Below are 24,293 nucleotides of genomic sequence, written 5' to 3'. Positions count from 1 at the left end.
TCACAATTGCTTATTCATTATTGCCAGAAGTTCAATCAATAAGACAGTTTTGAATGTCCTTAGAGTTTTCTCTTAATGAGGTTGCTCCCTCTTTAGACAAGAAGTTTGTTAAGCAAATGAATAAAGTTAAATAACATTGAAGGAAAAGTAGTTACTGAGCTCAAGAGAGCCAGTGACTTTTTTTCAGCCTTGGGAAAGTAGCAATTACAGGAAACTATGAGGTAGCCCGGGTGCGCTTGGTTGGAGCTTACTACATACATGTTGCCTGGATCTGTATAATGGGGATACTCACACTGGCATCTCAGGAAGGTGAAGTTACCTTGAGATGCATTTGCTTGCTTTTAATGGTTTCTGGCACCAAGGGCTGGTCTCCCAATTCTCTTTCAACATCTGCACCATGGTCTATAGAAGATACACAGGCTATTAACAGCAATAAAGTTGAAAGAAAAGCCACATGTCTTCTGATGTCTCCAACAACCTGGATTCAGAGAAGAATTGGCTCCCATATCTGTTCAAATCTCAGCACGGTTGTGGCTTTTTTATTTTATTGGGGGGCAACATGGGCAGGTACCTTAAGTTCTAAGCCCTTAGAGTGCAGCTTTTAATCCCTGGACCATATCAAGAGAAGCACAGCACAGCAGGAACCAGCATGAGATCCAAACTCAGTAGGCTTATTTTAATCTTTAGTCTTTATCTATGGCAGTGGTTCTCAACCCTCCTAATGCTGTTACCCTTTAGTATAGTCCCTCAAGTTCCCAACCATAAAATTATTTTTGTTACTACTTTATAACTCTAATTTTGCTACTGTTATCAATCACAATGTAGATATCTGATAAAAAGGATAATATGCAACCCCCAAAGGGGTCACAACCCACTTATTGAGAAATACTGATCCATTCGGTCACGAGAGTTGAATATTTGCAAGGCAGAACTGGTGATTGTGTGCACATTTGACGATGCTCAGATGTCAGTCAGATAACCCATACAGCGGGTTAGAACGCTGACTGTCTAGACATCACCACTGGTTAATAGATAAAGATGTGGACCGGGCTTATCTTGGTTTCTCCAATGATTAACTGACTCTGTGGCCTTGGATAAGAGCTGTGGACCTCAGAATACCCACGTTGGTCAAAGTGTGGCTCTGAAATTGACTAACTGAGGAATCAAAGGCAAGTAAAAATGTTTAACTGTGTAGCCAGTAGCCAAGGCTGTCTGGGCCCACAAGCTATTTAGAAAAATAGTCCACAAAGATTCATTTAGGAAAGGCTTGCCTATGGTCCCACCCATTCCTTAACAACTTAAATGATAGCCCTTGGCTTCACTGGTTTGCTCTGGCTCAGCTGGAGGTGAGGGGTGGGGTTGAAAGGTGTCTGACTTGGTGCTTCATGCTGACAGACAAGTACTGTGTAGACTGGGCTAACCTCCTCTCCGTAATTGCTTTGAAGTAAGACGCTACTAAGTTAATTCTTAAGACAAAACTAAACTGAGGTTGAAGGTGCCAGGCTGAGAGGCTTCTTTGAACACCAAGCTCTGTGTTTCGTGTGCCTAGCCCCACTTTGCCAGCATATCTCTCACTGTCCACAGCTCTCTCTGCACTCAGTCCCACCTCTCAGGGGCAGGCAGAGTCTGGAGCACTTTCCTGGGCCCCAGATAGAGATTCTGGCAAAGAGCACAAAGCAGTCATATCAGAGTCCAGCCTGTGTGTTCCAGAGGGCTAAGAATCTGCCATACATTATTTAATTTAAATAAGGAGACCAAGAGATTACATATTATCCTTAGTGCATCCAGGTTCCTTGATTTAACAGAGTGTCCTTTTGTTCCTTTTCCTGTGTGGTTCTGTCTGCCTCAAAGGACCTTTTGAAACAGCACACTTCATTCCATTGTCAAGAGAGACCTAGCTACTACAGGCCTTTTCCATAAAACCTTTCCTGATCCCTCTTTCATTTACACACCCAGCCCTGAGCCCAGTCAGATGAAGAGAAGATGAAACTGATCCAATACTATGATGCGTGAACATCATCCCTCTTCTGTAAAATGGGCATAATAATGTACACATCTCTTAAAGTCACTATGGGACTTTGGACCAGTGCATGATAAATAAACTAAGCTCAGTTGTGTTATGGTCAGCTAATGTGACCGGCTATGACATTCACAATCTCCTCAGCTTTGAACCTTGAAGGTTGGGACATGGCCTTGAAACCCAATAATACTCAGGCAACAAAGAATGTTTGAGGCAAAGAAGTGCAGGCAAGATGGGGGCCAGCAACAGGAGTGATCATCGAAGCAGATGACATGCTGCTCATAGCCCCTCTACCTACGGGGACCACCTAATACTACTAAGTGACCATTGTCCAAAGCCAGCCAAATTCCATTTCCACTCTGGCTCCAGGCAGCCTCAGCTTCAAGCAGTTGCCAGAAGCTGTGGCATCCAGGCAGACAGCACCAGAGAAAGAACATGGTTGAAGTTGTCCTGGGGCTCTGTTCCTCAGAGTATGGTACAGATGGAATCGATGCTCTGGCCATCAAGGCCTGGCATGTTTGCCATCTCAGTCCTGCCTTAGGCATCCATTAATGGGCATGGGCTTTTCCATTGTCTCTTGAGTTTCTTAGTGTGGACCTGCATCATGGGTGTCAGATTTCAAACTCCTTATCATGTTTATATCTAATAAGTGAACCGCCCTGCTTTTTTTTTTTTAAGTCAGCTTTTAAAAATACTGTGTTTGAACATCTGTCATGGGCTGGGGATTAGCTGAATAGGCACTGCATGCCAGGATATTATATTCTCTCTTATCTTTTATACTGTAATTATCTTGATCCTCAAACAACTCAACACCAGTTACAACCACTTTCACAGACTTGTTGTTGCTGCAAATTCAAAAAATTATTTTATTTGAATCTAAATTAAACTGATATGTAACAAGGTTTTTTTTTTCCATGTGAAGTCTCAGGGGGGGAAAAAAACAGTATCTGCAGATGATTAAAAAACAGTAAAACACGGACAATTTCAAAGTTTATTTCAAAAATAAACTCATGAAAATTCATCTAATTATGTAGCAGTGTACCAAAAATAATCTTTTCCAAACCTAAACTTGTTTAACAAAACACACAGTCAGCTAAGCCAAGTGAGAGGAAACCTGTGTTTATGCCACAGTTGCCCACCCTCTCCCCTGGCTGCTGGAGTGCACACCAGAGCTTGGCAGGGTTCAGGAGCCTATGGGTGGCATCTGTGCCCGGAGGCTTTGCTTTTATCCTTTCTGATAAGGGACTTGTCAGCAATGCTGTGGTCACAGAGATGAGCTCTGTGGCAGTTCATGGGAGTGAGCCTGCTTTTGGTGATACACAACATTAGGGTGGAGAAGACAGAGGGCGCAGACTGTCAGGAATGTAGAGACACCAAAAAGTCACACAATGAGCACACAAATGCTTCTGGCTTCCTTCTCCGACTGAGACTGCTCACTGAGCCCTCGTGCTGGGTCAGGTGTGTGCTTGGGCCTCTATTCACAGCGTATCGAGTCATCTAGCAAATGTGGAAACTGAGAGCAGAGGTGAATAGCTATCCTAAGGCCACACAAGTCATTAGTAAAGGCCTCAAGTACCCTGTTCTTATATTTCTGTGTTCTAAAGCACTGACTCAGACCCCAGCCAACCTCTGAGAAGGAACTCGTGAGAGTCACAGCTGTCTTGTTCTTTAAAACTTTCCTGGCCATTCTGTGCTGGGCTCCTAGTTAAAATGAAAGAGCCCCAAACTGAAGATGCAGCAAAAATTCAAAAACCTTCATGAAATATTATTATTCTTATTGGCCAATACACCCCAGAGGAAAGGGAGTATGTTTATTTTATTCATATCGAAGGCCCCAGGACCTCCTGTAATCGTTTTTCTCACTGTGTTTAGCTTAGAAGAGAGACTGTTAATGTGTGGGAAGGCGAATGATGAGGGGCTTCCTTCCTGTGAGGTGGAAGTTGCTTACACTTTCTTTTCGAAGAAAAAACTAACTAGTGTGAGCAGATGAGAGAACAACCCCAGCGGGCATGTGTCATCAAGGAGGCTAATTAGCTGCAAATTGGCCACCTATCAATGCTATCTGTTGGAATTGTCCCTCTCTCAGAATCAGATGCTAACTTCTGGTCTCAGTGCCACAATTTTGTGCTGTGTGAACCGCTCTGAACTTCTGACAGAAATGAACTGTAATGATCTGATTCTGATTCTCTCCCAGTTCTGTTGTGAAGATTCCTGAAGTTCAGAAAGCTCCCTCATAGGCCCTGTGAAGTGTCATGGCTGCCATTGTTTCTGACAATGAGGGCTAAGAAGCAAGGTTACCTCAGGGCAGGAGACAATGAGGAGAATCATGAAGGAAGAAGGCTCTGCCATGCATGAGTAGATTCCAGGAGCACTGATGGCAGCCATCTCTATCAGTCTCTAAATTTCTAGAGGCCCAGAATATCCTGGGAAGTCTCACTCTTTGTCACTTGCCTCCAGGAATGGAGAAGACTCCCAGTGAATAATTCTAAAATTCAAGCTCATTTCTTTCTTTTTTTCTCTTTTTATAACTGCAATGCGTGAATTACAGTAGACTTCAAAGTGTAGTTAAACCCCTAAAATCCACTTCTCTTCCACCCAGTACAAATCCACTGAAATCATCCGGAAGGCTTTACAAAGTCCTGTTGAGAGCTTGCTCTAACTTGGGGTGAGGGGAGGTGTGAGGAATAAGCTTGGCTGCAGGAAGGGGGCAAGAGACTCCATGCCTACTCAAAGCCAAAGAAAAAGTTTTCCACTTCAGGAGGGAAGAACCTGAAGTTGTCTGGCAGCAGACTGGTCCCACATCCCTTAAATTCCTTGATGCATGCTTTCCAATATCCCCCTGCTGGTGGCTGTCTCTTATCTCAGCATCGCTCTATGAATCCATAAAATACTGTTCATCCCTGTTGCCTGCTTGATAGCAAGCTAATCCCTAGACTGTCAGGCTTGCTTATTTATTTATTTATTTATTTATTTATTTATTTTACATTCTATCTCTGCTTTCTTGGACAATCTTTGGCTCTTCCTGCTCCTCCATTTATGGATACCATTTTATATGCCTTCCAGGAATTGGTAGGATGATCTAGTGGTGTTAAAATGATCACCAAGAGGGAGAATTAAGAAATAGCAATGTGGGCAGAGGAAGAAAGATAAAATCTCATATTTTCTTTCACACATGAAATGGAGATTTAATACGCACAGTGGGATGACATCAAAGCAGAAATGGGATGAGTCATGGGGGAGGAAGGAAGCCACTGGAGGAGAGAAGATGGGATGGATGCACACAGATCACAGTGATTACCTAATACCGATATTATGATGAAACCCATCGATTCATACGCTACAAATGATTAAAAAATTAATAGCAGCAAATACAAAATAAAACAGAATGTTAAGCAGATTACCCAATACACAGTGATTAAAAGAAGACAGACAACCAATTACACCTTTAAAAAAGACATGGAACTAATAACGAGGGAGGTGAGAAGTAATGCACACACCCTGTTATATTAATCACTTGTCAAAAACACTCTGATGTCCACCATCCATCCCCAATGAGGACTCTGATGTGAACTGATATTTCTGGGGGCAGAGAGTAATACCATGTTGAATATTCCATAAGAATGAATGAATAAAAGAATCTTTGTGAACTCAGGGAGTTGGAATGTTGTGAGTTCTCATGGGCTATCTTTAGTCCCCTTAGTAGCCGTGTAATGTCTATCTCTGTATATACCTAACCGTCTATCGACTAACAGATAAAAGACTTGTAATGTATTCTCAGGAGAAGGCTAGCTCCCACCAACACAAAGGTTAAGAACGCACCTGAAGCCTGACTCAGAGACTTCCCACTTTTCCATAGCTGCCTACCCTCTGCCCAAATTTCTAAAAGACCTTGATCAATGACTTTCCTTGATAATAAAATAAAGACTTCATAATGACTATAAAACTCTATAAAACTTCTACCATGTCAGAACATGTCTTTCAGGGCAACCTGAATCCATATTCCTAGCCCATAGTCTATCATATTTGGCCCAGAATAAAGATGTTCTTATTCCTTTTTTTGAATCAGCATTTGACTGGCCAGTTCTCTTGGGTCCACTCCATGGCCACCACCCACTCTTCTCCTCTGTCCCTTGATAGGTCAGTTCTCCAAGAGTCTTTGCTCTCTCTCAGCCTTGCTTCTGCCCTGCCTCTGCAGGGGCCACTCCATCTTTCTGTAACAGTGGTCAGTTGGCCAAAGCAAGCCCAAGTTCCGCTCCAGGAAGACACCTCCTGGTCCAGCCCTCCTGGCCTGTCTAAGATTCTTCCTGGATCATTTTCTCAGTGCTTTCTCCTGGCCAAGTTCTAATACCCATAAAACCCACCAACCACATCTTCAGTTTTCCCTTCATGGAAAATACATATAGCCAGTATGTCACTTAATAAGAAACGTATCAGTCGGCTTACAGTGGATTTTCTCAAGGATTTTTTTTTTCATGAATACTTACTGTCAGTCACAGAATTAAACATCTTACATACATCACCTAAGCCACACTACCCAGATAAGGAAAAGGAGGGTCAGGAAGTTGATCCCCTTCACCTGTAGTCCCATAGCAAAAGGTTGCCATGTGCCACAGTGAAATAGGCTCCATTTAGAATCAGATGAGAATCCTCCCTACACATACACACGCACACACACACACACGCACGCACACACTTTCTCATTCAAATATCACAGGTAGCCAGTGTAGCATCATGTTTCACATTGACAGAACTGTGTGTGATCTCACAGGATCTGAGATAAAGCACCGGATGAGTTGAATGTCGTTGCTCTCTCACAGATTTGGAAAAGGAAGCTCAGAGGGGTTTGGATTACACAAGGTAATGCAGAAGGAGAGTGGAAGTGTTGGGCTGTTTATTAAAGCATACCTTGTAAATAGGGCAAAAAGAAAAGAAAAACAACAAACAACAACAACAAAAACCCCACAAAATATTTAAAGCATGAGTTTCCCTGTTTTCTTTCTAATCTTACTGTTTCCATCCCTCCCCGCACATCAGCTCTCTTCATTCCGTGTCTTTTATCTATCTCTTTATTGCATCTGTAGACATTTGCTGGTGTACCAGTGAAGTATGTAACATTCAGGGAAGTAGGGAATTTAGAAGGACTAAATGTGACAGAGAGAAAGACACAAACAGAAAAGGAACAGAAAAGAAAAAAAGAAATTGAAAAGAAAGAAAGAGAAAAAGGAAGGAGAGATAGAGAACAGCCAGAAGGGCAAGAAAGAATGATGTGTGTGTGTGGGGGGACTTTTTGTCAACTGGTCAACTACCCAAGATCAGAGTCCTGGGCAGTGGCAAGGCCAGCAGCAAGCCCTGGTAGAGGACCAACCTAGAAGCTCTGTGAGTCTCTGTGACATTCTCCATTTACCTTATAGCTGCCAGAAGTAGAAGAGGAGAGTAGATGCCTCTAGGGACAGTCATGGCAGAGAGCCTCTGTCTTTCTTTCCAATCTGCTCTCAGAAAAATACCCTCACATGGCTTTAGGACCTTCAGTGTCCCAGGCAGGAAGTGAGAGAGACCCACCAAGCAGAGCAGCTGTTGTGTCTGCTCATGTGATTAGACCCACAAGAGGCCCTGAACTGAGTCCCTTCCACACCAGAGCTATGACACAGATGGGTCACCTCACCTCTTCAGCTGCCTGGCTCCTCATCTGGTAGGTGGGAACTATAGTTCTTCCTGAACCCCCCTTGGCAGATTGCATTGACCTGACAGTCCTTTATAATACCTATCAAACAATACAAGTCCAGTGATGCTTAAATTCATGCGGATGTTTATGGGGGGGCATCAAAACCAGAAGAATCATTAGAGGGGGGTCCTGATCTTAGGATGAGGATGTTGGAGAGGCCAACATCCAAGAGAGGATGGCCAATAGAATTCATGGCTGATAATTAAAGGGAACAGGTACAAGTTTAAGAAAAGTGGATTGTATCATTCATTCATCATCCATTCATTAAATCAATTATTATAAGTGCCAAGTCTAGGGATACAGAGGTTCAAGGAGCAGAAACCATCCTGGCTCACACGGAACATGCAGTCCTCAGAAAGTTAGACACTGCACAGATGCGCACAGAACATAAACATGTAACTACAAACTGAGAGGCGTTTGTTCTATAAGACAAAGAAAAATAATCGATAACACTGGAAAACAGAACTGAGTAGTGTGTGGGGGAGATGTCCTTGCTTCTCCATTTCTCCCTCTCTCCACTCATCACTTGCCGTCCAAGGTCCTGACATCTTTGCTCCAAGCTGATTGGTGGTGTCGGGAAGGAATGGAACCCTCAGAATGTGTGGATTGTCTATTATCCATGAGTATTCACGGTATCCATCAGGTACCTTCACAGGCATCCTCACTGCAGCCTCCTCTGGTGGCTCTCTGCTCATTGTGACCACTGTGTTTACAGACTGAGCATTTCCAAAACAGGATAATGGTTTGTCCAAGATGAGGCTGGTCAGATGGCTGCTCCGGAGTTCAGGGCTCTCCTGCAAATCAAAGACCCTTGTAGTAAATCCGAAGGCCACAGTCCTACCTCATCTCTTGCTGATGTTCTTTCTTCACCTGGGTCGGTCCACTCGGGCTTTCCCAGGTTCTCTAGGTGGGACAAGATCTTCCCTGTTTCCTGGGAAGTCCGTCACTCTTTGCCTTCTTCACTTTGTAACTCCCCTATCTCCCTTTCTCTTTCTTTTTTTTTTCTTGTCTCTTCTTCCCATGTCTTGTTTCATCTCATTTTAGACTTTTCCACTTCTTTCTTTGTTTATTTAGTTATTCTATTGGTTAGACTTCTTTTTAAAGAACTAAATATAACACCATGAGTTTCATTATGACATTTTTATATGTGTATATCTTATCTTTTCCCAGAATTTCTATCTCACTTCCCAACTAACTCCTACCTACCTTCATCCCTTTGTGTGCGAGTGTGTGTGAGTGTGTGTGTGTGTGTGTGTGTGTGTGTAATTAGGGTCACTTGCAGAAGCATGCGTGAGTGGCTATTTTACAGCAGCTTGGGCACTTACTAGTCACTGCGCCACTGAAGAAAAGGTCTTTCTCTCTCCAGCAACTGCTAGTCTTTGAGACAAGTCTTTGAGCAAGACAAGGTCTTGCTATATAGCCCAGCTTGGCCATAAACTCCAGCTTCTCTTGGCCTCAAGATTGCTGTTACCAATAGAGCACACGGCTGCTCTGTCCGTCTTCTATATTTATAGTCAAATCCATTGAACTGCACTTTGCATGCACTACAGTCCACTCCCTCTGAGAATGGAGATCACTGAGCTTTGACTTGTATGTGTACACACTCAGCACCCTCAAGACTGAGATCATGCTTGTTCCCCTTCAGTCTCCTTTCTATATCCCAGAAAACCACCGTTTGCCTTCTTTCTTCCTTCAGGTTTGCATTGGATCACCCACTACACAGACACCTCTCACTGAGAGTGCTCTGCTGCCCCCATTTGCAGAAGCCCCCCACCTCATACTTCTTTCAGAGACCATGGATACTCTTGCTTTAATAGTCACTTTATCTAAACATCTATTTGTTTGGGTTGTTTTGGAAACAGAATCTCACTCACTATATATCCCTTTCATTCCCTACATGGCCTTGAATCCTGAATGAAGACCAGGCTGGCCCCCAAACTTCCTGTAATCTTCCTGCCTCTGTCTTCCAAGTGCAGAAATTGTAGGAATGTGGGTCCATGCCTGACTTATTTGTCCTGTCTTCACCAAACCCTATAAACTCTGTGAGTGAAACGTCTCAGTCTTCAGTTCCACTCTTGTAACCCCAGACCAGTGTGTGCAGCACATTTATTGAATAGATAGATGGGTGGATAGATGGATAGATAGATAGATAGATAGATAGATAGATAGATAGATACAAACAAAGTACTACTCCCTCCTGTGCAAGTAGCTGTGGATTTGTGACTGATTCCGAAATTATTTGAGAACTTAGGGAGCTAAAAGATCAATGGGAATCTTATGATAGTATGCAGATAATCCGAGGCTTGTATAATCCCATTACTTACACTTATAAAGCACCACTGGATTCCAGGCGTGTTCCAGGTCCTTCACATGGAGTCATTCATTTCATACCATGACCAACTGTATGGGAAAGCATGATCATTTTGAATTTAAAGATGAACAATACTGAGTATTTTTTTAAAAGGGTTAAATAACTCCTGGCCAGCCAGAGAGCAGTCAGATGCAGTAGTAATTTCAAAATGAAGTTTTATCTCGTTCCAGAAAGAGAGAAGAGAAAGACCATGAGGAAAGAGAGGAGAAAGGGCCACAAGGAAAGAAGGCAGAGAGACCACGGAGAGACCATGAGACAGAGGGTCCAGGAGGAGTCCTGATGAGCAGCTCACCAAGGGATTCACTATCAGTTCACCATGAGAGAACAGACACGAGGCAAAGCTTGGACCAAGGCAAGATGGGGAGATTCAGCTTGCAGGTAAAGGGCCACGTGCCTGGGAAATGGTAGCTTAGAGGGTTAGAATAGACGAATAGCTGACAAGTCATAGCGGTTAAAGCTTGTCAATAAGCTTAATAGATCTGTGTGTCAATTATTTGGGAGCTAGAACAAGAACGCATAAGGCTTCATCTTTAAATTACTACTACAGACAGGACTTAGGGCCCAAATAATACATGTATTAGTTAAGACGAAATAACATTAGGGCAAGTGAAAGAGAAAAAGGCTGAAGACATGCCCTGATCAGGGAGGTCAGACTCCAGCACAGATTAAAGTCTAACACCCAGGAAATCAGAAATAGGAACATTCACTGTAAATTTTGTGTCTGATCCTTTCTGAGGAGCCTTTTAACCCCAGGGGAAACAGTTTCAGATCTCCCTGGTGTCACCCAAATAAGACATAGCACCGGGATTTCAAGAGGTCTGGCTGAATTGTTCCCACACAACGCAATCCTGGAACACTCTGGAAAAAAAACTGAAGCTTCAAGCAGATGCACCCCAGAGTTGATACTCTGTCTCCCCAAGGACACTTCCAAGAGACTTGCAGTTCCCATCTATGGACAGTAGGTGGCAGTAGGTCGTGAGAAATGTGGGTTCTCCTGGGCCCTGGCTGTGGAGACCTAGCCTGCAGAAAAACGTGGCTGGGCTTGAGTTGCGCTTGGGAGCGCACCCCCCCCCCCGGGGGGGGGGGCGTGGGCCGCACTGCCCAGGTCAGCGAGGACCTTGTTGGGTGGGGGCTCCGTTGGCTCCTGGCATCCCTGCAGCGCTGTAATCTTGGGGAGTTCCCAAGGAGGGCCCAACCCATCCTGCCTCCCCCATCAGACCTTGTGCCAGGCGTGGATTCCCCTTGCCTGGGCAGACAACCTGTTTTTGTTGTTGTTTGGTGGGGGAAGGGAGCGCGGAGGGAGCACAAAAATTTACTTTTTATTTTCTAAGCTAAAGAATAAACTGCTGTTCAGAGGAACTTGGCTGCATCCACATAGCTCACCTCTGGCTCCACAGAGGTGAGGTGTGTTTTTTCCCCCATGGTACCACCGCCTTATGAGGTTCCCTGGTGGAGAGACACCTGTTCTAGCCAGACCTCTGGTCTGCACTTACAAGGTTCTCCTGGCGCTGCAGTCTTGGCGTTAGCAGCAGCCAGCTTTGCATCATTTGGATGCGGTGTGTCCCAGAAGGGCAGTGACTGAGAAGCTGCAAATTCTCTTCCCATTCCCTCAGGACCTGGCCTCTTGGCTTTACCAGGACCTGGGCATTAGCCTGCCCAGGCTGGGTCTAGACCTTTGAATACTCTTCCATTTAACACCTGCACAAATCCTGCCATGTCCCTTCCACCCCTCACACATTGGAAGAAAGAAAGAGCACCTACCTCTCTCTCTCTCTCTCTCTCTCTCTCTCTCTCTCTCTCTCTCTCTCTCTCTCTCTCTCTCTCTCTCCTGACAAACTCTTACAGTTACCCTAAGACAAGTGGAGACTGAACATGGAGATCTCTGGGTGAATATTTGTTAAAGAATGCCGAACCAGTATTCCAGTGCCTGGCCTCGAACCCCAGGGCTAGGAAGTCTCCCACCCATCTGCCTGCCAACAACAGGGGTGCTGCTGCTGCCAGGGCTCCGGGGGCAGGCCAGCCAAGGAAGCACAGACAGCCCCAGTGCATCTTTCTCTCTCGCTCAGTGGGCAAATTAATTCACGCTATCTTTACATTATGTATAATGCTGCATGATTTTATTTTGCTTCATTCCCGAAATCTTTTACAGTAATTAGTAGCCGAGTAAAATATAAAAATTAATGCAATATAACACTTTAATGGTAATAATACACCATCCTGTCTAATTAATAAAATCTGTTGTTTCCAAGCACGATTATTTATTTGACAAATTGATGGCACACATCCTGTTCATACCCCCTTTCCTGGCTTCCATCCTTTCAGTTTATTGAATAAAATTGTATCAGGAAAATAAACAGATTGTCTTCTGACCTGACAAGCAAGTGAGAAAAAAAACCCTCACTCATGCAGCCCTAATTGTTCTCAACAATCTTCGCTAACATGCACCGAGAAAGCTTGGAAATGAAGCCTGATTTCCTAGCTCCTGTATTTTTCCATTTAATTTCGATCTTTATAATTGCGTCTTCTTATTTTTTAGGGACTGGGGATCTAGCGCGTTTGAGGGGCTGAGCTTTGTCACTGAGGGCTGTCATTCTGATGGCCTTAACAAGCGAGCATGCTTCCCATTCTGCAGCAATCAGAGTGGAGATCTGGGCTGTTCTGAGCCGTGGAGGAGCACAGTGAAGTTACCTCCAATGCAGCAGAAAAGGACCAGATGGGGAGCTGGGGACAGTCAGTCATCTTGGAGGACTGTCATTAGGGGTTGAAAGGGACATGGAAGAAGGGGTTCGGAGCAGGATGCTGAGGCTTGGTAATGCCTGTGGGTAGGAATGGAACAGAACAGGGAACAATGTCCAGCCTGAGCATGTGCCACTGGGACAGAGTGCTGATCTAATTACAGACCCACTCCGTGCATGCTCTCTCCTGTAACACAGGACGTTTGTATGCTAAGTGTGAAAACACGAAAGCCTTAAGCTATAAATAGAGCCATAGAGACGGAGACACACAGAGGAAAAGAAGGCAGAAAGAGGAAGGAAAAGAGAGATTCGCCACTTGCAGGTTAATTTCTAGCATTTTTCCCTGAAAGAAAAATGATGTGATGTGGTCGGTGTTCAGGAAGAGTCCCTGTCACCAGCTTTTAAGCTACATTTACTTTGAGAGAAAAAGCACTCAAGTACACACAGGTGAGGACTCATCCCTCTGGTGAAGTGGCTTCTATACCAGAGAGAGGTGCACACAGAGACACAGGGTGTAGCTACGTGTGAGCATGACAGATGAACACGTGCCCTGTGGAGTCCACACCACTGAATCAACACAGTCCCACCCTGTCTGGAATGTCTGGGACATCGTACTGGGTCACCACAGTAACAAGGTCTTTCCCTGAGGTCAGTGCAGGAGTCCGGTGGCGCTGACCCTCCCTTGCCATTTCCTCCTGATCTGCATCTTCATCTTCACCACTATTTCTGCCAATGCCTTATATTAATAATTCTTACCATAATGCTCAAAAGTTTAAATAAGAGTTATCCACACAAAAGTCTCTGCTACCTTCTGGCTAACGCTCAACTACACAAAAGGTGATCAGTAAATGCTATGTGAGCCATCACCTTCTACTTTAGGCTGCCTACAGATTATTTCATGGCATAGGTGACAATCCCTACCCGTTTTATAAAGAGAGCACAATCTCCTTTTAAATGGAAACAGTGGGACGGTCAATGAAAATTGGTATTTGTTGAACTATTTTGGAGATTCCAAAATTGTCTAGCTTCAAGACACTTCATGGAAACCTCAATAATAACTCAAAGAGAAAGGCCTAATTGTTACCACCAGTGTTATAGAGGAAGTGTGATTTCCAAAACTCTATGTAATTGGCTAAAAATTATATGAAGTGTATAGAATCACTAGGGTTTGAACCCACATCCATCTAGATTGGGGCTCCTCAAAGCCATGCTCTAGTTCCAGCTGGGGAGTTAACAATTTGGCTCCTTGGGGTAGTATTTCTGCCACTTTGCCTCCTCAGCTGTAAACATCTGAAGCTCTACTGTTGGGTTTACATGGCTCCACGTGGCACCATGCCTAGGTTAGGAAAGTAATCCAGTCTACCTTGTCTCTTTGTTTTTTCCTTTGTCACTCCCTCAGCTATCATCTGACAGACAACTCTTTTGGCTGGGGCTGCACCAAGGGAGTGACAGCTAGGCTTCCAAGATCCATTTTACTTTTTGCAGAATAAGGAAATCTCAACTACTGGTAAAGGGGGAGGCAGCTAAGGCATGAGCGGTCTGTACAGTGCCTGGCCCATGGTGGCTGACAAGAAAGGATAGAAGGCAGGGAGAAAGAGACAGTAGAATCCTGGATTGTTACAGGGACCCATCCCACCTAGCCCTGCCACAGAGATGATAGAAATGTTCCGGGGGACAATGACTGTCCCGTGGACCTGCTCAGTGTCATTGATCAATATGTTTTATGATGGATCTAATTAAGCTCCCTAACGAGGGATCAGGAGATAACAATTTATACTGGAGCCATCAGTCATTAAAATGCTATTTCAGGAGATGACATCGTTCCAGCCTTAATTAGTCGGGTTTCGCGTGACTGGAATCCCTTGGGAGCAGAGATGCCCCCTGTCATTTGCTCATCACCTCTGTGGGAAGGGGTCTCAAAGGGACTCTGAGAGCCACATGACTTCTTCAGCATCATGTTGCTTACTCTGCTGAGCTCCCTGAACAGGTTAGGCAGGAGGTCATTGGTGAGAAAGCAGCTTACAAAGGCCTGGGTCCAGAATCAAGCTCAATGTTTTAGTTAGGTCTTGCAGAGGACTAGCCTAGGAACCCTGGGAAGAGAATGTTCCTCTCAGAGCCTTAATTTTCTCTTCTACAAAGAGACCTGCCCAGTCAGTGGAGAAGACTCATTGGATGACATACTAACCTCAGAAACCTGAAGTGTGAATCCCCAAAACGCACCCCAGGACCTTAACGCCCCACAAGATAGTGTGTGTCTATATTACTAATATATCTTAGCATGAACCTGCATCGTATGTGTCAGACGTGGAGTTTCTCTCCATGATAGTTATATGTAAGGGAAATGATTAATAAAGAAAGTTTAAAAGCCTAAAATGCAGACACAGGGAGAATCCTTAGTAGTTCTAGGGCCGGCTTATATGACATAGCCAGCTATTAATAAAACAGGAAGTCTGTCTCAAACGAAGATGAATAGCAACAACCTGAAGTTGTTCTCTGACCTCTGCATGTGCCATAGTATGTTGCACCCACAAACACACAAATGCACATACAAATGCATGCACACACATCAGACACATATGTAATGCACACAAGTAAATAAAGTAAAACATGGAGTTTCCTGCCTTACTGTCTACTTAGAAGAAAAAAGATTTGGCAGTGAGCTTTTCCAGGCTCAAATCCCTTCCCTGTATCCTCAGGCTGTGTCACTCTGGGAGAGTTGCATTGTGTCTCTGAACCTTGCTTTCTTCATGCACAAAATAAATCGATAATCTGTGTACTCCTGTAGAATTTTAAAAGCTTGATGGGCAGCCTAAGTTCTAAGGGTTCTGGGAACACTGAGTCGAAGAGTCATAACTGTATTCTGAAAGAACCTGTGTCAGGTACATCATTTTTATCTGTATCACCAGTGCAGTGACACTACAGAGGACCCAAGTGAGTTGTAGAAGTCACATGAGGGAGAAGGGAATATTTTTCCTAGGTCATGAACAGGAGACCTTATCAAGTTGAAAATACATCCTGGAACAAGACAGCAGAAAATGCATACAAAGGGCCTGGGGTCTGAGAAAATGTCCAGAGTCTAGCAAATGAAGAGCAGTGATGTGGGACGGCTAAAGGACACTTGGTGACAAAGAGATGGGAGGCTAAACCGGCAAGTAGAGGCATACAACTAAAGTCCTTAAATGTCATGCAGGAGCACTGGGATATCTCTGGGTCTCTGAAACCTCACAAAGGATGAGTTTTATGAGATCTCCTTCCAAAGCCTGGACCTCAGGAAAGAGAACGAGAAGGAAGAAAAGGAGGAAGTGGAGGAGGGGGAGAAGAAAAAGAGGAGGAAAGAAAAACGAGATTAAGAAGAGAGGAGGAGAACTCCGAGGAAAAGGAGGAAGGGAACAAGGAAGAGAAGGAGAAAAGGTGAGTAAGAAGAAAGGAGAAGAAAGGAAGTGAAGACAGAGGGGGAGAATAAGAAAAGAGGAGGAAAAGGAGGAAAAAAGAAGAGAAAGGGGGGTAAATTCAGGCACTTTTGCCATAACAGGTAGCTTTGTGGCCACAGAACAGATCCCACTTGCCCAAGACCAGGAAGCTCTGGATGTCATCAGTATGCTAAGTACTGCAGTTCTGCTGGGGACACTCAGGCTGGGGCAATCTCAAGTGGTAACTGCTTTTCTCTGGAGTTACATATCAGTAAGGAGAATGTCAAATGGCAGCATATTTTCTCACCAACTATTGCCACATCTAGGATGGCTACCCTCACTACTTTAAAGGACAGATAATCTAATCTCTTTTTACCCCCAGAGGAGAATACTGAGACCAAGAATTCTATAAGAAGCCCTTTGCCCATGGACATTGTCATGGGTTGAATAAGAAATACCCTGACTAGGCTCTGGTTTTGAACATGTGTCCCCAGAGGGTGGCAGCAGTTAGTAGTTTGTGTAATCTTTAGAAAGTGGCATCTAGCTGGGTTTTTGCGGGGCAATCTGGTCTTGGGGGTGACAGCATGACCCCACTCCCTATGGGGTTCTGTCTCCTGATTTACTGGGATCTGAGCCAGCAGGATCAGGATCACAATGCCCCTGCCTCCTGCTACCATAAACTCTGTCATTCCTTTCTGGCCATGACATACTAAATAAATCCTTCTTCATTTATGTTGCTTTCAGTATTTTATCACAGTAATGAGAAGACAGACAGACACTTTGCACCCCAAAACTTTGATAGAAAACACAGATGCAATTCTAATCTGACAGCAACAGTGCTTGCCCTGAACTCTGAGGTTGATTTCAGGGTCACATTTTAACCTGCCATTGCAGGGGTCATTTGTCTTGGCCTACTCAGGACTCTGCCAGAAGATGCAATCACTCCTGGCTCTTTGACTTTGGAGGAGACAAAGGTAGGCAACGGGGCCAGTTTCTTATTGTGTAATAAAAATCATTATTTAAACATAAAAAAAAGCTGCAGGGTGGGTCTCACAATTTCTAAGTCAAGTGCTTTTAGGAAAAAAAAAACCCATAGAAGTATACTTAGAGATAGTTGAAAGAATTCGCCCCTAAAAGTGAAACTGCTCGGATGGATGTGCTAGTAACTGGGCTTCCAGAGTCCCTGACAGCCACTACTTACACAGCTTAGAAGTTGCAATTAGTACCAAAGGATGCGATGAAGAAACATCCCATCACAGGCATATTTATAAAACAACTTCCATCAGCCGAAGGAAAAATGGACAGAACTCTATTACAAGCTTTTTATATTTGAAGAGCAATTTCTAATAATATCTCTAGCAGCCATTTCCGAAATTGACTTAGTGTGCATGATCTGGGATTAATGTTTTCTGTGAAATCACATGCTCGTTTGAACATAAACATTTTGCACTTCCGTTCCACCTCCTGGTTCAGAAGAATGCACCTCCAACGTACAAAATAATCTATCAAAATTAATTGTGAATGCCCTAATCCAATCAAGTCCACCTCATTAGGCAAACATTTAAATTATTAAGTTAAATAGTGGGATATTTCAATATAATCTTGTTAGGCTATTTTTATGGCATTACAAATGCTGTCTACATATGGGCTCAGCTGCCTAGTCTCCCTTTGTTAAAGTGTTCATATCCTCTGGGGCTAGATTTTAGTAGTTTGTCATATTGCTATAAACCCTATATGGACTTCATCTCATCCCCCAGGCATTACCAAGGGAGCACTGAGTGGAGATGCAGGAACTAGGTTCCGAGAGGCTGAGAGCTTTTGGGCAAACCACACAGCAATCTGTGACAGCATATTTGTGGAACTCTGGTTTCCTGCATCTGCTTGCAAGCCTCTGCTCTCCTCTCTTTTCTCCCCTCCTCTCTTCTGCCCATTTCCTTCTATATTTGCATATAAATGTATAAATAAAGTAGTTCAGGTAGATACCTTCCATGTCTTTTAAAGATCTGTTTTGTGTTTATTTGTGCTTGTTCCATGTGTGTGTAGGTGCTCCAAGAGGCCAGAAAAGGATATCAGATCCCCTTCCAGCTGGAGAGACAGGGAGTTGTAAGTTGCACAGGCTGTGTGCTGGGAATTGACTTGGATCCTTGGAAAGAACCAACAGTGTTCTGAGTAGCTGAGCCATCCCTCCAGCTTTCTTGTTTTAAATAATATCTATTGTGCAAAATTATTCTTTTACCCAATCTGTTGATACAAGGTCTTTCTCCCAACCTGGTTGGTTGTGCTTCACAGAACTTCACCCTTTCCACATTCTTTCAGTCAGCAAACCACTACTTATCATTTGGTATTTCCTTAAAGTCCAGCCCAACAGAGGCATGTTGAAGAAATAAGATCTTGATTTCTTAGACTCCAGCCCCCTAATTAGTCTACAGGTTCTGTCCATCAGGTGGAGGAAGAGTGAAGGAGGAAACTAACAGGAAGTAAGGTCAGCTGAAGGGATAGTCTTGTCTAAGCAGGCTGAAGGGATAACCTTGTCTAAGGTTCAGATGACATTGCCAGGATCCTCTTGGGAAGCCGAGAATAAATGCCATCCTTACCAGAGAACTTGACTTCAAGGTGGTCAGCTCCATGCTCTCTGTTTAAATTTCACAATGGCCCTGGAGGAAGGTTAAGGACCTCTTATGCCCACCTTACTTCTGCTACACCATGAAATGTGGAATGTACAGTGTCCTTGTGTTCTGGTTCAAATCTAGGCAGATTCCTCCTGCCTTCCTACCTCTCTTTCTCTTTCTCTCTCTCTCTCTCTCTCTCTCTCTCTCTCTCTCTCTCTCTCTCTCTCTCTCTCTTTCTTTCTCCCTTTCATATCCTGAGGCATGGCTGAAGCAAAGCTTTAACTATCACCGAGCTATTCCTAAAGGAACCTGAACCCAAAAAGTGTCATGAGTTCCAGCTGATTCTCTCTCTGGTTCCAAAGTCATGCTATGACCTTCATGGACTGTAAGTGCAACTGCCTTCAAGGGCTCTGTCTTCCATTTACATATGACTATAGATGGATAAATAGATAAGCACATACACACACACATACACTGAGAGAGAGAGACTACAGCTATGACAGAAATGCAAAGAGAAGTGTATTAAAATATCTTAAATTACATTTTCTTTGACCTAAAATGATTTTCCCCAGATTTTTAAAAGAATATAGCCAGTGTGTGTGTGTGTGTGTGTGTGTGTGTGTGTGTGTGTGTAGGGGTGTGTATGTGTGTGTGTGTGTGTAGGGGTGTGAATTTTGTGGATCCTGGTACTTAGAAGACAGTGGCTATGGTAAGCCCAAGCAGTAAGAGCTACTGGCTATTTCTTCATTTGGCAGATGGGAGCTGAGAGACACAAACATCTCGGTTCTTTGAGTCTGGGTAGGGAGGAATAGCAGCCTTTCCAGTCATCTTCCTTCCTTTTTCCTGCCCAGAGAGAGGTTGAAAAGTATTGATGGAAGCAGTTGTCATCTTGCTAATACCCATAGAAAAGACACTTGAAGGTTCTTGCTGGAGGTGGGATGATGACCACTGTCCTTTGCCCTCACAATCAATATATGATGCACTGGTCTCATGTGCACCATGCTCCTTCTCCACTGACACATGACATATAATCTGGTAAAAGATTTTCCGAAAGAAAAATAAACATGGAGGCCATCATGGAGTTACAATACAAAAGTAAATATAGGAAATTATAGAACCCTGGGACACAACAAAGTCAAGACTCAGCCTTGTTTTTATTTGTTTATTTATTTATTTGTTTTTGTTCTGTTTCTTAGACTACTGACTCAATTTTTGCCACTCTTTGCTTTTCTCCCAGAAGTTTGAGCATGGGAAGAAACATCCAGAAGATGGAGAAGAATATATGCCTCTGGAGGAGGCTGCGTGAGTCTACTTGAGTGCTTTCCCCTTAAAGTAACAAACACTACTGAGCAGGGGCCATTGTTATGCTCATAATAATGCTCAAACATACATGTAAGAGCTGCTGGCTTCACTGGAAGGATATCAGTAAGAGAAATTCAGGAGCAATAGAGATTAGCCAACCCCTCCTTCCTCAGGATCTGCATGCAGAATTCCTAAATCCCTTCAATGAATGTGCACATACTCAGAGCATGCTGTCCAGTGATGCCAAGCAGGTCATCTGTGAGGCACAAGCTACTCTTTCTGGAAGCACAAAGAGAGACACTGGCAAGGAAAAGGCAGCAATGGTCTCCCACAGTTTTAGACATTACATGCTACAATTTCCCCAGAAAAAGATGCTTACCGGTCATAATGGCACAATTGTTGTAGGGGTAACCAATTGATTCCTGAATGGATCTAATGTAGGCTCAGTAGATAGGAGTCTATAGATGCATTTTTTTTTATTGTTACTGTTGTTGTGATTTTTTGTGTGTTCGTTTTAAATATCAACCAGCATCTAGATGATGCCCAGCACCTACCAGATGCTTTAAATAAATATATATTATATGATAAGCAAATGAATGGATGCCCATTTAAAACCTAAATGTCAAACTACCTTTGTCCATTAAAACCCAATCCATCCACCAAGCTATTTCAAATTCTATTTCCTGCCCACATTTCTCTATCCCCTTGCCCATGACTTAATGTGCTTTCCAGCTTCTCCAAGTCCTCCTAGCATTCTGTTGAACTCTACTGTGGACTGTTCAATCTCCCTAGACCAGAAACACTTCATATCACCCTCAGCAGCAGTTAGCATATCCCTTGTGCCCCAGAGACCCATGCATTCTCTTTTGACGATGCCCATCTATGCTAGTCTATCTCTCCAGGAAACCCAAAACTAATACTAATACATTACAATGGGTCTCTCATAAACCAGAGAGTACTTTTCCTAGGCTCTTAGGTTTGCCTTTATTTTTTCTAATTCTACAATTTTTTTCTCTAGACATACAACTGCTTCAATTCTTTATAAACTTACTATACAAAAATAGAAAGAGACCCATGGGCCAGCACAGACACTTCCAGGGAGCAGCAAGCCTCTTGCACCCTTTCTGTGCAAACACCTTAAGCCCAAACTATCCCCATGGAGAGCAAGCTAACACTCCCCAGGAAACCCCACACACTCAGGCATTCACACTTCAGGGAAAAAAAAAATAAAGATTCTGAACAGGGGAGGGGGGAATGGAATTATGGGCCACAGCCATCACACACAGTGAGAAGCACTAATTATTCTGTGTAGCCTGAGTTTTTCTTAGTAGGCAAACTCTTTTGAATATTAACAAATATTTATTTAGGAATTAATAATTGACATCTATTAAAGCATAATTTATGGAGAGTGAATTCCTCTTGGTTTGGGTTCCCACTGCTCTGCTACAACTGGCTTACCCACAGCCACTGTTTCTTTTGTTGAAAGCAAAATGCACAGTGTCTTGGGAGTTCATGAGCAAGGGGGCAGGGTGCACTATGCTGACCATACAGACAAAGCTTGGGCGAGAGGGCAGTGGGTTAGGGCATAGCTGGAAACTAATTGTGCTTCCAACCCTCCCATTCCTGTCTGTTTGGCTTGGGAGCTCACTCCTACCCCATGCCCCCCTGAGCATCTCTATCTCTACAAAGCTTATTGTATGAGGATGATATTTTCCTATCCACCTTGATTGAGTTAGAAAGATTTGTTTACCAGGAAAGAATCTCCCTCTCCCTCTCCCTCTCCCTCTCCCTCTCCCTCTCCCTCTCCCTCTCCCTCTCTCTCCCTCTCTCTCTCCCTCTCTCTCTCCCTCTCTCTCTCTCTCTCTCCTTTTCCCCCTCTCCCTCTCCCTTTCTTTCTCTCTCTCCTTTTTCCTCTGTCCCTCTCCCTCTCTCCTTTTCCCTCTCTCTCTCCCTCTCCCTCTCTTTCTCCGTTTCCTTCTCCCTCTCTCCCTCTCTCTGGTGTGTGTGTGTGTGTGTGTGTGTGTGTGTGTGTGTGTGTGTGGTCTTGGTCAGGGGTGTGATTGAGCCTAAAGGACTGCTGGGTGCTAGGGCAGGTTAGCCCTCACACTCTCTGCTTCCCATCTCTGCTCATTCTTTGTGGGTTTTTTTCTTTCCTTTATTTTTCACATTTCTTTCACTTTTATGGTCCCCATGGCAAAAGCACAGCCTCTTCACAGTTCCCGAACGTCTCTGACACACCAGAGAAAACAGTGAATGTCTCTTTGTTTATGCTTGCCCCTCGCCCCTGTTTTCTGCTTCATGGAGAGATGCTTATGTAGAGGCAGCCATGGGCAGCAGTGCAGACATTTGCTAAAATACCTGCAACTCTTCACACATGCATTAATTAACTCAGTATATACTGAGGTCCCACTGTATGCCAGGCAAGTTCTGGGGGCAGGAAGGTGTGCAGACCAGACAGGACCTTATCTCTGTAGCATCAGGCCCTTCTGAGGCAAGAAAGCAGCATCACCAGAGAGCCAACAGGAAACCACTCACTGGAGTCTGACTTCATGTGTGATGACATCCAGTCAGCCTTCAGATCCTGTACAACTACAGGTTGTTGCTATGATCCTGGATATTTTCCAGAAAAAAAAACTATAATCAAATGTTTAAAAAGAAATAATGTGGAGGAGATATAGAAGTAGGAAATGCAGAGGTAGGTCCATAGAAATCACAATAGGTCAGAGATTAATTTTGGACCAATATAATAATTTAGTGCTTGGGTCCTGGAAAAGTAAAACGACAATGGCAAGCTCCAGCTTGGTGTCTTTGGGGAATATCCAAGTCAAAGCTAGAAAGCCTCCTGTCTGAGCTGACGTTAGGCCAGCCACGGTCTGAGCAAGAGATAGAAAGGAAAACTGGCTGAAAAAGTGCTGTGCCATTCTACAATTCTAGGAATCAATGTTCAGAGTCCAATCCAAGGACACGACGCCACACTCCTGGTCTTTAGGCAGAGCGCTAGCTCATCATCTTCCCTACCCTCTCAAGATGAGAGTGTACACCTCATTTTAACGTTAACTAAAAAGCAGCGTGTCATCTCCTCTGGAATGCAAAACTGTGAATTTGAGTGAAATATGCAGTTTTCATTATGTTAAAAGATCTACTCATTACAATCAGGATAAGAGGATGTGAAAAGACAAATTGATCCCCACTTTAAATGTATTAATCAGCTCGCAACTCTTGTCACCAGTCAAAACAGAACCAGCAGACATTTATTCTGTCTCAGTTGTGTTTTAGAGCCCATCCCAGGAGGTCACAGAATCAGTGAGTCACCCTGTACCGTGTGTAAGAGAACAGTCACGGCACATGGCAGAGTCCCCGCCTGCTTATGAGCAGGCTAAGCAGAGACACACACACACACACACACACACACACACAAATATGTTACTCATTGCAAAATTCTGTGCATTCTCTCTGACCCCATACTTTGTCCCAGACATTGGTCTAACGTGGTCCTTGTTCTCTGCAGAGTTTAAGGAGGGAGCAAACCCTGGCACTAACGTGTAACTGAGGATAAGTCAGTGATCTGCGTGCAATGCTGCAGCACTAAGCCTCAGATTGAAGGTTGTAGTTTATACTCAAGTGAGAAGGCTGGAAGGATGGCTTGTCTAAGTGCTGACTAAGTTTTAGATCTAGGAAGAGTCAGAGTTTAGTGAGAAGAGATTCAGCCATCTTCAGTCCAGTCTGTAAACAGGGGACAAGTGTCACTGTTCAGGAAGGATGTGTCATCTCCTAGCAGTGTAGAACTCCAGGTTAGTATCCACATTAGCCAAGACACACTCAGCCCAATGGATTCCCACATCTGAGAACCCAGTAGACGGTCTTCCTTCTCTGAGGGTGTATAAGGATTTAAGGAATCAGGCATAGTGGGGATGGAGGTGTTCATCAAGCTTGGGACACAGGGTGCTCAGCTTGTTGAGAATCAGACTGTCAAGAATGAGACTCATCATTCAAGACCAGCATCTTCAAATTCAATCCTTGTCTAAGAACAGAGAGGCAAGGCAGGGTTGACCTGTGTGAGTGACTTAACTCCTTTCTCTCTCTCTCTCTCTCTCTCTCTCTCTCTCTCTCTCTCTCTCTCTCTC

The sequence above is a fragment of the Grammomys surdaster genome, unplaced genomic scaffold (assembly GCF_004785775.1).
Source record: "Grammomys surdaster isolate TR1022 unplaced genomic scaffold, NIH_TR_1.0 330, whole genome shotgun sequence".
Classification (NCBI taxonomy): domain Eukaryota; kingdom Metazoa; phylum Chordata; class Mammalia; order Rodentia; family Muridae; genus Grammomys; species Grammomys surdaster.
Note: the sequence above shows the minus strand (reverse complement) of the source record.